We start from the raw sequence: 11593 nt of genomic DNA, 5'->3' as shown, positions 1-11593 counted from the left end.
TCTAAACTGCATAATCTACCATTACATTTCAATATGCCTTAAACTTCTTCTTGTGGCCTCTATCTACCTCCTCAAGATGACAAGGTGATCCATTTTATTTTCTAGAGAGTGAAGGGAGATAGTCTGTCACAGAATCTGAATCTGAAATGCTTAGCTCTGATCTCTACACTATCAATTAGTAGCTGTGAGACCCTGGACAAATAACCACTCTAGGGCTTTGTATTATCATCTGTAAAATATAAGTAGTAACAGTATTTAACTCATATATGTGATTAAATAAGATTCTTCATGGGAGGGATTTGGCAATGTCTACCACATAGCAAACAATTGATACATACACGTTACTAGTTTTAGTTAAATACTATCCTATGAATTGATGTTTTTTTGGGTTTTAATTAAAATAACTTGGTGGCAGAGAACTGATTAAATATTCTTTGAGAGGGCTGAAGGTGAGTATACAGACTGAAAAGAGAAAAGTATTATTGTACCGGCATTGGCTTTTAAGGCAAAATGTAGAAGGTATTATAGTTTATAAGTATCTTGAAAACAAGGGTTATGAATTTTTAGTAACAAAATTCCAACGACTTGCCAGTGTGCTTGACTCATATCTGGCATTCAATTAATAATTGCATAATTCATCAGTAAACAAATGGGTGAGCTGTATTCAATCCCTCAGTGCTCAGTCCTGTCTGACTCTTTGCCCCATGTATCCTACCAGGCTCTTCTGTCCATCGAATTTTCTAGGCAAGAATACTAGAGTAGGTTACCATTTCCTACTCCACCGGATCCTCCCCACCCCGGGATCCAACCCGAGTCTCTCTGTCTCCTGCTTTGGCAGGATTCTTTACCACGGCCACCTGGAAAGCCCAGCCGATAAATGAATCCTGGCATAAAAATCCGGGCACTGTTCTGCTTCCAGGGAGAGCGCTCCTGCTGGCAAGCAGATTCCACTCCCCTGTGCAGAAGGTAGGTCACTGTCTATGGTTTCAAAATCTCCCTAGGGTGGGATCTGTTCATCTTTGGCAAACAAACAGCTTTCTCTCTCCCTTCAAAACTCTCTTTTGGGCGGAGCTTCCCTCCTCCCCCATGTATCCTAAAATGACTAGTTCTCGCTATCTCGGATTCTTTTAATATTTCCAGATCTCAGTGTATTTCCTGCTGAGCTTCTAAGCTCTCTGCATAAGAATCCTGGACTTCCGTCATCTGGGCCTAGATTTTTAATATGCTGACCACCTGGAGACCCTGGCCTTCATCTCAGAAAACACATAGCTCAGTCACACGTCTATCTTAAAAAGCAGTCGTCTGCTTGTGGTTCTTTTTTCGAATCCCTGAAGGCAGCAGAACTAAGCAGCTGTGGCTCCCAAAGTCTGCCCGGCCGAGGAAGCTCATGCTATTCACACTGCTCACTCTCCCTGCCCTCCACCCCAACCCCGCAAAGGACAGCCACTCTGCAAAAAGGCGGCTGGGCTTCTTCCTGAACAGTTAGTTCGAGAATCCTGGGGACGCTGCACTGTAACTCCTTTGGTGCCAATCTCGCACTCTCACAAGCCACACTGCCTGGAAGACTCACTAACTTTACTGTGCGGATAATGGTAACCATTTCCCTTCTTCTTCATCCTTTATGCGGTTATTAGACCGAACCCCAAACCTCATACTGAAATGGTTTCTAAACTTTCCAAAATAAAAAGTACAAACAACAACAACAACAACAACCCTTGCGGGTTACGTGTCTTTGTTGTGTGTCCATCCGCGCTCGTGCAAAATCTCCAAACGTCATAGTTTGCAATCTGAACAAGAACGCAGAGCAATCCGAGATCATTTCAGGGATTTCCCCTTCAATGTCCTCTTCTTCAGCACTCCCAAAGTGGTGAGTCTGGGGGTTTCTCAGACCTCTATAGCAGCCATAGAGGCAATACAACTCTGCAATTTTTTTTTTTTTTTTTTTTCTGTCTCGTTGCCAGCCTTCTCAAGGAAACAGTCCCGAGCCCAGGGTCTCTTTCCGACTCCTTTGCATCTACACCGCGAGCTGTTTACCGGAAGCAAGTCCTTTCCTGGTCGCGGAGGGGACCTTCTGCGGAACAGCGTGAGGCTCCAGCCACAGCCTCCGCCTGTGTGGCTGCTGGCGCTCCGGCCGCCCCCACCTTCCCCGAGGCCTAGAGGACCCGAGCTCTAGGCTTGTGTGTGTGCGCGCTCGCGCGGTTGGTGCGGGAAAATCTGAAGAAGCTGCTGAGTATTGCTGGCAGTGATCTGAAGCCCCAAAAGCCTGCAAAGCACTTGAGCTTTCTGAAAGAAAAACAGAATAAACGAAAGAAAAGAAGCGAAGCCCGTTCTCCTGGAGCCCGGGTTTCCAATAGTCCTGGATCATCCTGGAGCTAGGCAGAGGCGTGTTTGGCAGTGGCCACTGCCCGCACCCGGGCTTGGAAAGACGGGTTTCCCCCGTTTCAAGAGGAGGGAGGTGAGGGACTTGCAGGACCTGGTCTAAAAGCCTGCAGAGAGAACTCTAGGGTAAGTACTGTTGTGGCACCGGAGCGGAAACGGGGCAGGAGGAGGGGGGCAGGAGAGGGACAGGAGAGAGGGAACGGAATGAATTATGCAAAGAAAAAAATAAAAATCCCCAATACTCCACAGCGGAGGGAGCGCAGCGCAGCACTGGCAAGATAAGTCCGCCCGGGTCTCCCGCTCCTAACCCGCTTGCACAAAGTTCTTTTTAAGGAGAGGGAAAATCTCCCCAAATCCTGTAGTGACAGCAGCCGCCAGGGCGGGGCAGAGTGAGGGGCTGCGGCTCGGCGCTGGGCCTGGGCGGCCGTGCTGCCCCGAAGCCCGACGCCCCGCGTTCCCGTCCTCATGGTCGCGTTAGGCCTCGCCTCCCCGCCGCGCCCTCCTGCCTCCGCCCCGAGCGGCGGGCGGCCAGGGTGACGCTGGGCCCGGGCTCGGCTAGACTGCTCACCTGGCCGAGCCCCTCTCCCGCCCTCCAGCCCCCGCCCGCCGCCTCCCCGCGGAATCGGAAGGCGCCGGGATCCGTAGACGAGGAAATAACGACCCCTGCAGTTGCATTGCGGAAAATCGTGGCGGCGGCGGCGGCAGCGGCGGCGCTAGTCGCGGACCATGGAAGCGAGGGAACTGGAGGTTCTGGGGAGACCAGAAAAATAGAAGAGGGACAGCAGGCACGCGCGCCGTGGGAAGCCCGTGAGCTCGCGAGGCCAGCGGGGAGCCGGCCCCACACGGCCCCCGCTCCACGCCCTGGAGTGTCGCTCGAGCCGGGCTCCGAGGAGGCAGGCTGCGCGCAGACTGGGGCGGGAGGAAAGGTCTGCGGAGGCGGCAGGCGGCCGGCAGTCTCGGGCAGTAACCCCTGCCTCTCTCTCTGTCCCTCTGTATGCTGTGTCTGCGTCCCTCTGGTACCCAGGAACAGGAAGAGAACGGCGCGGCACGGAGCAGCCACCCTCTGACCATGCCCCGGTGAGGGGGGCGGACTTCGAGGGCAACTCGTCGCGGACTGCCGGGGCTTAGCCTGCAAACTGCGAGCAGCCAGGGACCTAAAATTGCACGGCACGGCCTGGCGGGGGGCTATCGTCTATGTCTTCTTGGAGAGCCAGGCGGATCCGGGTCTCGTTTTTGCAGGAAGAGCCCAGAGCTGGTGCGTTCGAGTGGCTGCTGCCGCCACTGCTAGTGCTGTTTCCGCCGCCTGTGCAAGGAGCAGAGACCGGTGAGCAAGGAGACCTCCCGGGCAGCGAGGCATCGGTCATGTGTCAGCACGTCTGGGGCTCACGTCCGTCGAGCCCGAGGGGAAATTTGCTGGAACAGTTCAAACTGCGATATTGATTTTGGGGGTGACTGTCCCTGGCCGACTATCCGGTGGAAGTGCGAGTGTGCGCTCGCTAGGAAGTGTGCGTGTGTGCGTGTGTGTGTTCCTTGTGGGGCTCCCCCTTGCCCCCCTGTTTTCACGTCGAGTGATGCACTTGGAATGAGAATCAGAGGATGGAAATAGTCTGGGAGGTGCTTTTTCTTCTTCAAGCCAATTTCATCGTCTGCATATCAGGTATGGGACGCGTGCTGGAGTCACAGGCGGGTCCGGGTTATGTTATGGTCTTTGGAATGTATGGGGGTTTTATTGTGTGTAGACAATTAAGTAGCCTTGCGGGGTGGGACGGAAGAGGGATGGTGACAGAGACCCTTTCAGTGGGTTTGCTGCCTTAAGAATTAAAAAGCTTCTAAACCCAAGTGTGTGTGTGTGTGTGTGTGTGTGTGTGTGTGTGTGTGTGTGTGTGTGTGTGTGAGGTAATATCTGGGAGTCCTGGAACATTGTAGGGGTGGAGAGATAAGAAAGAAGAGGCAAACTAGTGTTGATTTCCAACTGTTTTCCTGATTGAGAACTATGACAAGGAAATCTGAGCCTTGGCAACCCCTGCTGCCTTCCTCTGGCTTTCAAAGTTCCCAAACTAGATGGTTTCTGGTTGTAAAAATAGATGCAGAGCCCTGCCCTAATATCTAGGCACTTTCAGGAGACTGCAGGAGGGTATGGAGACTGGAAAGTACCAGCAGGGACCAAAGGGATGTAGATATACTCCATGCCTTCCCCAAATACATCAGAACCCCCACCCAAGAAAAAAGCAAAATCTATCTGAAACAACACAGTATCATAAATACCCCCTTTAAATCATGATATTTCCTAATTTCCAGTGGTAAGAATGTACTTACTGGCTCAGAACTACAGACCTTAGGCTACTGGTGCCAGTGTGTGGATTTAGGATCATGTTGGAAGCCAGGACATTGAAATGAATAAGGCAGAGCTTGTGCCTGGCTCTCTGTGTGTGAGTGTGTTTGTGTGTGTGTGTGTTAGGAAGGATTTTGATTTCCAAACAGTGTTCTTGTCAGTGCAGGAAGTTGAAGGTATGGAGTAGAGATACAAGAAAAAGCTCCGGGCTAATCAGTATTTCCCTGTTTGGTTCAGTTCAGTGCCTCCTCTCATTGACAGTGTCCACACCATTTCTTTCACATTTATCATTTAAGCACCCAGGGTAAAGCCTGTGTGCAGTACTCCCCTCTGCCTGCATCCCTCTGCAGAACTGGGGACTCAGCCAAGTTCCCATGAAGTCAACAGAAGAGAACAGAAACCTTGCCTTTGTGAGCAGGCCTATTTGAGCAGGATTAGGATGGAGGGACATGTTTCCTCTATCTTTGTTCTGCTCAGCCAGTCTCCACCCTTTAAATCAGACCTGATTCTGGATGTTAAAAAAAACCCTTGTCTGCCCTTATTCTGGATCCAGTTCCAAATATCATTATTCAGGACAGGAATGGGGGGTCTTTTATTTTAAATCATTCTGTTTGAGGCTTGGCAACCGTTGTTAGAAATTTGCCTCTATAAACTTTAGAGATATATTGTATACCTAGAAGACAAAAGTGCCCCGGGGTCACTCCCAATCCTCTACTCCTCTATGCATCCTACATGTATGAGAAAAAAATTTCCAAGTGACTGTAAAGGTTTATATCAGTCATATATCTAGAGATAGACTAGGTGGTATCTTACAAGGCCACATTTTACATCTTTCTCTTCCACATCTCTTTCAAGTTCTCTCTTTTCTCCATGTTATTTCACTAGTTATAAAATAGCCTTTTCATGCCTCTTTCCTCACATCATAAATGATTTTCAAATCAGACAAACTGAGTTCCTTTAAGATTTACAAAAGGTTAACATTAATGCTCTGGGCCTCCCCATCTTTTGTCCCTAACCCCTACTCTGCATTTGGGTGGGCCAGCACAGCGGAGAACCAGCTGAGAACGAGTCGAGTCTGTTCTTAGCTTCCAAAAGAGGCATTAGTGAAATATTTGTCACAGCTATACTAGATTTGGTGTATCAGCAGCTAAATTATATAAATAGAAGCTATTTCCAACCCAGGAGAGTTGCTGTGTAGTATGTGGCCTTTCACATGTATTTATTAAATTATCACTGTTATGTAATGAGAAAATAAAAGTATAAGCAAAATTGCTATTGGTTAGCATTCCTAAGGCTAACTGGAATGCCTAGTTTTGATCAGCACTCGTTTACTCTTTATGAAGACATTTAGGCACAGATAAAACATTATGGACTCATTATTTACACACTCATAAACTTACACACTCATAACTTTAAAAGATCACTCTCTAAAATCAAGGTAGCCTCTTCCCTCTATAAGAAGAATAGAGATGCTCATTCGGTGATGTCCATGTATATCACAATTCTCATAAGTAATTTATAACTCATATTTGCCACGTTTTGGGAGACTTTGTTTCCCATCTGGCACCCCTCAGAGGAATGCAATGCACTAAGGTTAAATAATTGGCTCACGGAGGCTTTAGTGGGCTTATCATTTCTGTTTCTGTGATTTGCTGTCTTAATTTAATCATGAATGAGCTTTACTGAAAGGAATGTAAGCGTGTATTCATAGAACCTACTAAATCTTAACTTTGAAAACAAGTTTTTTAAAAAGCACCTCTCTACCATTTTGGGATCAATTGCCCTGCCTAGTAAATGGGTACTAAGTGTTACTGAGTTATCAGGAGTCTGTGTTTGTTACATTTGTGTTTGGCTTCCTTACTGAGGAATACCAGAGTAGAAGAGGCCAGCAAAAGTCTGCAGTGTAAACATTCTGCAAAAGGGAAATTTTGGTAGTAAATTTGGCCTATAGAAAATATATTGAATGAATTTCAGTTGGCTTTCAGGAACGCTCTGGAATTTTGTAACTAGTGTTTCCTTTACCAAAGGTTCCTACCCTCAGGGGTTTCCCTGGTGGCTCAGAGGATAAAGAGTATGCCTGCAATGCAGGAGGGTTTGATCCATCCCTGGATGGAGAAGATCCCCTGGAGAAGGGAACAGCTACCTAAATCAGTTATTCTTGCTTGAAGAATTCCATGGACAGAGCACCCTGGCAAGCTGACATCCATGGGGTTGCAAAGAGTCAGACCTGACTGGGTGACTAACACTTCCCTTTTCCTACCCTCATCCTACCCCAGCCCCTAAATTAAAAATGCACCCAAAGGAATTTTCTCCCTAGGTCTATGTGTCTATGTTGTTTAAAATACAGACACCTGGGCTTGTATGTTTCATGGCTTTGCATTAATCATTTTGTTATGATGAAACTGAGTAAATGGGACGAGGGGATCTGCTAGCTAGCTTAACCAGCTTTAGTAGTTGCTGGCGACATAGCATGTGTGCCTTCACTTGAGAGAATTTGGTTACTTCAGGACAGCACAGCTAGTCTGAAGAGGGAATGTCATGATCTGGGAGTTCTTGGGTCTGTATGTTTGGCTGACACCTCATTTTACTGAAAATGTCAGGCGGCCAAGATTTGTGGAGATGAGAGAGAAAGAGAGAGAGAGAGAGAATATTTCCTCTTGCTAGCAAGAACACTATTTCCTTCTTACAAATGCAGCTCAGATCAGCGAGAATGAATACTTAGCAGCACCAGGAGAGAATTTTCTGGTCCAAAGAGAGCTGTCTGATTTAATTTGTGTTGAACATCCTACTTTTCTATATATAACTGTATATAACTTTAGTTCCTTGTCAGTTTATTCATAATGACTGCAATAGTAATTAGAATTATGTGATACTTTCACATGTATTATATAATATTGCACACATTTTAACTCATTTAGTATCAAAATTTGTAGGGTGATTTTATAAATGAGGCAACCAAAGCCCACAGAAGTTCAGCTTGAAGGATTCACACACAGTTCTGAGTGAAAATTCAGTATATCATTTATGTTTTGGTATAAGATTTCTTTTAAAGTTTTTGTTATTTTTTATTTTGATATCTCCAGTTGAATGACTAAAGTGTCTTAAATGGACGTAAGGCTTAGAGAGTTTCAAACTGGAATTTTAGGACGATTGCAGTCTAGATCTAGGATTAAGATAGTGTTTGCATTGTACGTGACTCTGTCATTCAAACAGAGTGCCAAACTGTTGCCCATTTGCCTCCAGTGTCTCATGATCAGCAATACCTGAAAGAAATGAATATTTCATACATTTTCTCCTAATCTGAAAGTTAAATGGTTTCACATCAATGGCTTACAAGTAGAAAGGGATAGTAGTATATATCCCATGTTTGTCGTATAGGTTAAATTAGATAATATGACCAATGATTTTCACTTAGCACAGTGTCTCAGGCCTATTAAGTTTGCAATAATATAATTTTGCCTGCAAACTTTGCATGGGTTTGTGAGGAATAAATAGAATCTTTGCCTTCATCCCATAACAGGTTGTTTAAAAGTGAGCAAACAAGCAAACAAAAATTCCAAAAACAAACATTAGCTAGTGCATTTTGTAAAATTGAGTACAAATCCTACTTTCAGTGAGGTGTTGGCTTGAAATGTTTCTTAATTTTCTTTCTCATATAAATGAGACTGGCAACATTGGGCTTTGGTACATAGTTATGAGTGTGACCCACTTTATCTGTGTGAGCCCAATATTGAGATGTGGCTTGGAAATCCCTGGGAGCAATGTAGTGCTTATTTCCAGGGGAGCAGCAGCATTTTTCTTCTTTCTGCTTATCAATTATAACTCAATATAGACTCAACTTTAAAGTGCTTCTGAAGTGGCAAACTATATATGCTGTCAATATGATTTGTAATAGAAAATCCCATTAAATATGAAAAAGATAAAGAATCTGATAACCTTCTTGGTGATATGGTTTCTTTAAATTCAGTTTCCCATGTAATGTCTTATAGTCACAGATATCATAAATGGCAGATACAATAGCTATGACTCTCTTGGCAGTGACATGAAAGATTTCCTAAGTAATAACATCCTTGGTGTGTTGGGGGAGGGTGAAGAATTGTCAGTGTCAAAAAACATTTTGTTTGGTGGGAGAGGGAGTTTTATTGCCATCCTAGACAGTCACGCTTACCATTCCAACTTTTAACCTTAACTAAGCATTATATATTTGAGCCTGAGGTATAGGTCAGGAAGAGGTTTAGGCCCATAAATGTATATGGTAGTAGGCCATTTTATAAAAACTGTGGGAGTTTGAAGACCCACCCTGCAATCAAAGTCTGCCTTATGGCTTTGGGCAATTCTCTTAGCCTCTTAAGAGTCTGTTTCCTCATTTGTGAAATGAGAAGTTCTGTCTTGTTTGCCTATTTCAAAGAACTGTTGAAGGAAACATCAAAGAGTGATCTTGAACATTCTTTGTGTTATACAAATGTAAAGTATCTGTGTCTTTACCATATTATGCTTAAAATATAGTTATAAAAGTAGAGATATATACATATAATGTAGAGTGATATTAAAAATATTAATGATACTTATGAAAGCAGTGTTGTAATGCACAAAATGTATTGTGATATAAAGCAGTATGAATAATGCGTAATTATTTGCTAGAGTTCATAAATGCTGTCTATGTGAGAAGGCCAGATTTGAAGGCAAAAGAAAATCTTAAATAGGTGTTAGAGGTTTGGATAGAAAAGTTAGAGGGAAGTATATCATCAAAAGAAGATGAATAGGAATGAGTAAGATACACAGTGGAGAATGTCTCAATTGGAAAAAGATTCACTTCAGAAGATACTCAAAAGTTGGGAGGAGTCCACTTTGGAAGCTGTTGAATTGAGAGAATATGGAGTGTTCTAATATATTTAATTTCTTGGTGATTTTTATTTTCTCTTTTGGTTCTTTACATGGATTCAATGGATTGAACTTGGGTAAGATTTGGGAGAGATAGAGGAGAGAGAGTGAGTAGTGCCAGAAAGGAATTAGGGGTGAGTCTTAAAGGAAGCTTAAGAGTTGACTTGGAAGACTTTTATTGATTGACCAGGAGTGTGATAGGGGAGGAATCATCATAGGAAACAACATTAGCTAAGACAGGGTAATCAGCTAAGACATGATGAATTCAGGGGACTGTGAAGAGGTAAATAGGGCAATAAGTAGAGGGTGAAGTATGATGGATGAGGCTGAGATAGAAGAGCATTTAGGAAATATGATTCTAATAAGAATAATGCTTTACATATGATAGTAGTAGAAATTACCCTTGTGCCTCTCTGTGCAAGGAGAGCAACTTTTAAAGCAGGGTCAGTCCTCCGGAAGGTAGGTCTAGTTTTCTCTTATTTAGGAATAGACCAGTCAGGGTTAAAGCTTTTGGGTTTAGTCCACCTATGCTGTTTTTACGAAATCACAAATTATTTTCCAGTATTGTCTCTAGTTCCAAGTAGCTTCCCAGAAGCTTTTTTGATATTTCAGATTTAGACTACAGAATTTACCTCCTCACTTAGTTTGTATTCACATAATTCTACCCTAGGAAAAAGAGCCAGGATGCTATTGGCTAACCCTAGATTTTGCAGTGTGGCAATTTTATCTTACTCCCTTTGACAATTGAATCTTTCCTGTTACTTTTTTGTTTTCATCTAGCGTAATCTTAAGACTAAAAGACTTCTAGCATGTGAAGGTGGTGTGGGGAGCTGTAAATGTTAAGAAATGGTCTGGGACTGCCTTCATAAAAAAAGCAAGATTGAGCTGGTAATGAGGTAGCCAGTATTTGGGTTTGATTTTATTTGCATTAAGGTGACTTCAAGATAGAAGTGGAAAGATCATCAGAGGTTGTAAAGGAGACAGCCTACAAATGCCTTTTCCTCCTAATCTGGGAGAGGTGAGGTCTTTTTCATAGTAAATGGATAATTAATCTTTAAGTTCATCTAATACATCATGCCCAGAGGCTGAAGGGGCTGAGAATAGAAAATGAAGCCTGTGACTTTCAGGTGAATTTTCCTGACCCAAATCCTGCTAGCTTCGCAACACATTTGACAGGAATGCCACAGTTGGAATAAACATGTTAACTGAAGGATATGAGTCAACATATTCCTCTTTTGCTGCTCCCTCTTCCTGCCATACACACAAGCAAGCTTTCACCCTCAAGGTAAACAATTTTGATGGCAGACTTATTGAGTGAATACAGGGCATTCCTCCTCCATGATATTAGAATAATGTAAATACCTCATAGGATTCTTAAAAAGGACAAATACAGGTACATGTCTGTGGGAGGATTTTTCTCCCACCCTGAAGGAATTTAATGTGCTGGTTCATTAATCTCACAAATGTTAATAAATGCCTCCTATGAGTGAGGCACTGGGCCAGACAAAAATATAGTAAGCTAAACAGCTTTGCCCTCGTAGAATGTATATTTAGTGATGCACATTTTCCCCTTTGCTCAACCTGGGGCTTGACATTTTAGTAGATACTCAATAATGAATGTTTGAATTGGTACATAAATTAATAACAAGGATTGATTTAGAATGACTTTCCTTGCCTCACAGGACACTGGGGAACACAATTGAGATCTTGTATGGGGGTTAAGAGTGAGGAAAATGAAGAAGACATCTCTGTTAGCTGCCCTCTTGCTTCTTACTGTTTACAGTCAGAGCTGGAACTTTTTCAGGGAGCAACTTATTGAATAGTTTTTTATTTCCTTCTCAGACTCAACTTTTATCTGCATTAAAGACACCAGTGTTAGTTGGGACACTTAACTGTTGTTTAAATGTCTTTCTGCTCCTTTGTGTTCTGAGATACCACTCTATAAGACTTGAACTAAGGATCCATGGGTACATTGTTGTTCTTCCTCCATGCTTCTCTGTC

General features: G+C 43.7%; 1 long non-coding RNA gene across 1 annotated transcript in view; it reads left to right on the top strand.

Annotated features, from left to right (window-relative positions):
* The first annotated feature begins 2057 nt into the window (after positions 1-2057).
* LOC114112495 (uncharacterized) overlaps positions 2058-11593 on the top strand; it is a 112739-nt gene continuing 103203 nt past the window's right edge. Inside the window, exons 1-2 of the long non-coding RNA XR_006061067.2 lie at positions 2058-2505; positions 3404-4036. This is a non-coding gene — a long non-coding RNA (uncharacterized LOC114112495). The remainder of the gene's footprint in view (positions 2506-3403; positions 4037-11593) is intronic.

The sequence above is a fragment of the Ovis aries genome, chromosome 11 (genome assembly GCF_016772045.2).
Source record: "Ovis aries strain OAR_USU_Benz2616 breed Rambouillet chromosome 11, ARS-UI_Ramb_v3.0, whole genome shotgun sequence".
NCBI lineage: Eukaryota > Metazoa > Chordata > Mammalia > Artiodactyla > Bovidae > Ovis > Ovis aries.
Note: the sequence above shows the minus strand (reverse complement) of the source record. Positions and strands in the feature narration are given on the sequence as shown.